Genomic DNA, 6,000 nt, shown 5'->3' with positions numbered 1-6,000 from the left:
ACTTAAGATATAAAAGTTATAGCTAAAGATTCTTTTCTTTTGGCTTTATAAATCTAAAATCTTGTGTTATCGAGTACCTAATTACATTGGGTCCATATTCTGCTGCCCCATATACGTCGCAAGTCCCATGCCAGATTTGAACCCTTGACTAGGTACGTCGGGAAACAAATTGTGTGAAGCAACGGCAACCACAGAAAGACCTCTTGCGGACCAAGTCCAACTCGAGCTCTCCACCCCTCAGCTGCAGCCATTCTAAACCGGAAACGCTCCATTCCTAGGCGCTTCCAAACCACCACCTCCTCCTTGCGACATACGTCGAACACTTGTAACAAATGGCGAACATTCTCAAAACCAAGCCATATCGTATAAGAAAACCCCAACCTTTCCTCACCACGATCCCGCCATTTCATCCCCAAGAGACATCGGAAGATGGCTGCCGCCACCGTCCGCCTCTTCCTCCTCCTCCCCCTTTGCCTCTCCCTCACCATCGTTTCTGCCACCGCCACCGTCCCAGGCCCCGAACTCATCCGCGAGACCTGCATGCACACCAAGTCCCACCACGACCTCTGCGTTGCGGTCCTCTCGTCGGACCCCAAAAGCAACACCTCCGACGTCCGTGGCCTCCTTGAAATTGCCCTCAAGCTTACCACCGAGAATCTGACCAAAACCGCCGACTTCGTTGCCGACTTCCTCGACGAGGCCGACAAGAAAAGCACCGAGCCGGGGCTGCAGCAGTGTCTGGCATACTGTGAGGACGAGTATATAGATGCCGTGGACCAGCTCACCAATGCGGCCGCTGCGCTCGAATCCAAGGTCTACAAGGATGTCGAGAAGTGGGTGGCGGTGGCCATTACCGACGTCAAAGCGTGCCAGCAGGAGTGCAGGGATATTCCGGGGGACAAGCGCGGGCTGACCAAGAAGAACAGTGACATCGACAGGCTCTGCAGCATCACCCTCTCCATCAATAAGATCCTCCTCTGATCTCTTGATCTTGATGGTTACTATTGGATTGATCTACTACCGTGGTTGTTAATGTGAAATTTAAGGGCTAATTTGGTATTGTTTTATTGTTGTGCTTTTGTTTCTCTCCAAACTGCTTGGTGAAATATGAGATGGAGTTTGACGTTGAAGATAGCATTTGTACAAATTCTGCTATGTCTTGCTTTTATTTTTGCTCCTTCTAAGAGAAATAAATCTTTACTATCAAAAACTCTTAAGATTTTAGTAGTTTACAACACAAAAAGAGTTTCTTGGGTTTCTGAAAACGAACTTGTTATTGAGTCTCTAAAATACCAAACTTTTTACCATCAGAAGCTCGAGTTTCATCATACTTGTTATTCGGTCTAGATCATATTTATTCTTGGGTTTCTGAAGACCAACAGTCTCTCAGGTATTGAGCTGAAGAAAGAAGGTATGTGATGGTTCTGGATGGTATTAAGTATTCCCTAAAAAAACAAAAGGAACAGTATTATGTGACTAAATTATTCAGAAGTGTTGGTTTAGGCCTGGCAAAAATTAGGAGTGGCTTTCAGAACTCTGCATATCGGCTAGAATTAGATCTTCTTGCAGGAAGACTACATGACCCTCAAAGGGTATATGTTGGGTCAATCAATCCACACTTCAGGCCTAGTTGGGTCCAAGTGAAATCAGCCCAAGCTGCAACTCTAGCCCCATCACAAGGAATAGATATCCTCTAGGAAAGAACATATTGGTCCAAGTGAAATAATTAAGCTTTAAATATTATTCCCAACCAATACATTTGCCGGGCACGAAGCCATGCGCAACACGATTTCAGCTGGTCACTGCAAAATTTTTTTTTTTATGATATTTAAAAATTAAAATATTATAAAAATATAAATTATTTGACGATGTTATGAAACATTACTGATGAGATAGATCATTTACGATATTTGGATAAACATCATGAATTGTAACATCTTTGTACGATGTTTGAAGCTAAAATATCATATTTTGATTAATTTTTTTTATTTATTTTTTATCTAATTTTTTTTATACCTGCTTTGCATCCAGAATTTTCTTTTTGCCCGTCGTTAACCGCAGCCCCAAATTAATTAAACATCCCAATATTCTTTTTTTTTTTTGTCGCTGTTCACCCAGCTGGCGCTGGCCCAAATATTTCCCGATCGATCCCTAAAAAATCAAAACCAGTCCTAAAAAAATTTTCCCTCCCTCCTCTTCCCGACCGATCGAGTAGCCTCCACCTCTTTCCCTCCCCGACGCACGCCGCAGTCGGCCCTCTCCTCCGACGAGCTCCTCTCTCCCTCCTCTTTCCCCCCTGAACAATCTCTACACGCGTTTCCTTATTCGTCATCCTCTCTGCACCCTCTCCTTCGACGAGCACCTCCCTCCCTCCTCTTCCCTCTCCGAACAATCTCTGCACGTCGTTCCCTGTTCGTCGTCCTCTCTGCACCCTCTCTTTCAACAAGCGCGGTTCTCCTCCCCGACGACCTCTCGTCGGTCGGTCGCACCCTCTCCTCGCTGCACTTCATTCCCCTCCACCTTCTCTACCAGTTGGTCGGCCGCACCCTCTCCTCGCTGCACGCCGTTCGCCTCTCTGCACAGACTGTCGAAGAGTCCCACCATCGATCACCGCCTCTCCGTTCGTCTTCAGGTCTTTTCCATCCGCCGTCTTCCTATTTCCATCCGCCTCTCTGGTCTTCCTAGGTTTTGTTTGTAACTATCCCTTGGTTAAATTTTGAATGTTGAAAAAATATGGAGATAGGGTAGGAATTTGTATCACTACACCAGCTACAGTCTGCTAAAGAGTAACTGTCAATTTTTGTTAGTTGGTATTTTAAAGTTTATTTGTATCGATTTTGCAGTCATGAATTTTAGTTTCATTGTTGACCTTCTTCTGACGGACAGAGCAACTTGCACTTCTTTGAACACTACATTTTAAGTTTTTCATCACAAAAATTTAGTCCCAAAATCTATTTAAATTGTCATGTCTTGGGAGTACAGAAACTATCAGAAACAAGAGGATTGAACAGCATTTAAAACAAAAAGGAATTTGATGCACTTTGTAACAACAACCACCTCTTATTTTTCCGATCTAATTTGTGTTTGCAAGTTGCTAGCATATGAACCATAGTTCAGTTCGTGTCACAACTTCATCTGCTATTTTGATTAGTCCATTTTAGTATAAAATTTGGTAAAAATAATATCTATTTTTTAGCTAGTAGTTATTATATTTTGATTATGTATTTTTAGTGTTAAATGCATCTTTAGGATTTTCAGGGTTTACTAATATGATTCACGTGTATCTTTGAGAATTTGTGAAAGTATTTAGTTATTTATTTTTAAAAAATTGTAAGCATTAAATGCATGAAGTTACGAAGAGTTATCTTTTATCTATATAAATAGATATGAAGTAGGCAAAAAAAAAAAAGAACAGTGAACAATTTGAAAATAAAATTTATGTTCTAGTTTCTTTGATTTTAATGTTCTTTCCCTTCTCCCTCTACTGCTTAGCCCCTACCTTTTTCGGCACCACTTTCTTATTGGGATAAAAATATCAAATCTCAGTTGCATAAAATTGTAACAGGATAAATTTGATTTAATATTTTGATATAGTTTTTGGCAAATATTTTTTGATATAGTTTGCTATTATATAAGATGATTACCTGAAATAGATTCAATTTTTATCAGATCACATGAGATTAAGAAGCGGTTTAAAAAGACAAGCCATGCTTCTAGTGGAACCATGATAATTGGGTTAAGAGGGTATAAGCTTTAATATGGTATACATTCCCTGTTTAAATATACATGGGGTGTGTGTACATATACATGTACGTATATATTTATATATGTATGTATGCATGTATGTCTATGCGAGTGTGTGTGTGAGAGAGAGTGAGAGATAGAAAGAGAGATATTATAAAAAAATAGAAAAATTTTTAGTTGTGAGTTGTAGGAGACTGCAAACATTTAGAGGTTTAATTCAGTCAAATACTTGACCTAAATAAATAATTCATATTTTACTATATTAATGCCTGCTCTACTGCTTTTGTTCCTTTGCTCTTTATTTCTTGTCATTTTTTTTGTAAAGACGTGATCTAAATAGAACATTTGCTAAAGTTTATTTGGATTTTAATGATAGGTATTTGTATGTAACATGGATAAGCATTGGATGAATTGTATTAAGTTTTCTCGTAAATACATAGAGGGGTCAAATCGTTTATGACTTTTGTGGCTCAAAATAAAAGCAAAGATTGCAAAATTCGATGTCCTTGTTCATATTGCTTGAATATTTATACGGAGCCTTAAGAAAATATCTTTGATCATCTATTGAGATTTGGTATAGATCAATCATACACTCGATGGATATTTCATGGCGAACGGGCAGAATTTCAATTTCTCAATAATCGAGATAGATTTTCATTTGTAGATGCAGAAAGTGACGGGCCAGATGATGACTCAAATGAGAATGATGATGATGATAGGATAAGAGACTTGCTACATGACGTCGGTAGTTTTTTTAACGATTGTCCTATTGAGAAAAATTTGGGGGCTTCTACATATGCTAGCCATTCTTGTACTGATATCTTTAATGATTTATTGATGGAAGCTACTAAAGAGTTGTATCCGGAATGTATAAAATTTTTAAAATTATCATTTATTGTAAAGTTGTTCTATTTGAAAGTATACAACAAATGGAGTAATAAGTCTTTTGATATGCTATTGTCATTGCTAAGAGATGTCTTGCCTAATGGTCAATCCTTGCCAAAGTCTTACTATGCAGCAAATCGCTTCCTATGAAATTTGGATCTGGGTTATGTGCCAATACATACATGTAAATATGACTGTGCTCTCTTTTGAAAAGAGTATGACAACTGTGACAGTTGTCCAAAGTATGGAACGTCGAGATAGATAATTAATGATGGTAAGGGTAAGAAGATCCCTTATAAAGTGTTACGATACTTTTCGTTGAAGTTTAGACTGCAACGATTATTTATGTCAAGAAAAACAGCTAAAGAAATAAGATGGCACAAAGATAGACCTAGAAGTGAAAGTAACATCATGATTCATCCGTTTGATGGTGAAGCTTAGAAGAGTTTTGACAAACAGTATCCAGAGTTTGCTAGAGAACCTCGTAATATGAGGCTTAGCCTAGCAACGGATGGATTCAATCCATTTGGCAATATGTCTAATACCTCTAGTATGTGGCCTATTATTATTTTGGCATATAATTTACCCCCTTGGATGTGAATGGATGAGTCATTCTTTATGTTGTCACTGCTTATTCCGAGTCTGAAAGCATCAGGCAGAGACATTGATGTCTACTTAAAGTCATTAGTAGATGAGTTGAATGAGTTATGGAATAAGGGTATTGATGTTTTCGATGCTTCATATGGCAAAACCTTTCAAGTGCATGCAGTTCTATTATGGACTATTAATGATTTTTCAGCCTATGGTAGTATTTCTGGATGGATCACTAAAGGGTATATGGCATGTCCTGTTTGTAATAAGTATACCCCTTCTCATAAATTGAGAAGCAAGATTGATTATTTGAGCCATCGGTGTTTTCTTCCTCATGATCATGCATGGAGAAAGAGTAAGAGGTTTGATGGCAAGGTGGACTATTGACCCTCACCTATCTTACTAACTGGAGATGATGTGATGCAACAACTATCCCATTTGAAGAACGTAGAATATGGAAAGCATCCTAACAATAAAAAGAGATCGAGATCAGCAGAAGAGTTGAATTGGACAAAAAAGAGTATTCTTTTTGCTAAACAATATCTTTTTGCAAGAAGAGTTGAATTGGACTAAATGTTCGATATAGAAATATGATACTAAACAATATCTTTTTGTCAGAGAGCATAAGATTGAGCTGATGGAGTAAAGTTCGTTAAATATTGAGAACAGATATAGAGAATAATTTCTTTTGTGGATAAAGCATCGGGTGAGAACACAAACTTTACGAATTGTCTGTGTGCATACATATTGCTGTTCATATATTCAACTAATATAATTTAT

At 38.3% G+C, this 6,000-nt stretch overlaps 1 pseudogene; it reads left to right on the top strand.

Annotated features, from left to right (window-relative positions):
* The first annotated feature begins 317 nt into the window (after positions 1-317).
* On the top strand, positions 318-1,210 carry LOC105057448 (putative invertase inhibitor; annotated as a pseudogene).
* Positions 1,211-6,000: the final 4,790 nt, after the last annotated feature.

This window comes from Elaeis guineensis, chromosome 14 (genome assembly GCF_000442705.2).
Source record: "Elaeis guineensis isolate ETL-2024a chromosome 14, EG11, whole genome shotgun sequence".
Classification (NCBI taxonomy): Eukaryota; Viridiplantae; Streptophyta; class Magnoliopsida; order Arecales; family Arecaceae; genus Elaeis; species Elaeis guineensis.
The sequence above is the reverse complement of the archived record's forward strand: the minus strand, read 5'-3'. Positions and strand labels throughout refer to the sequence as shown.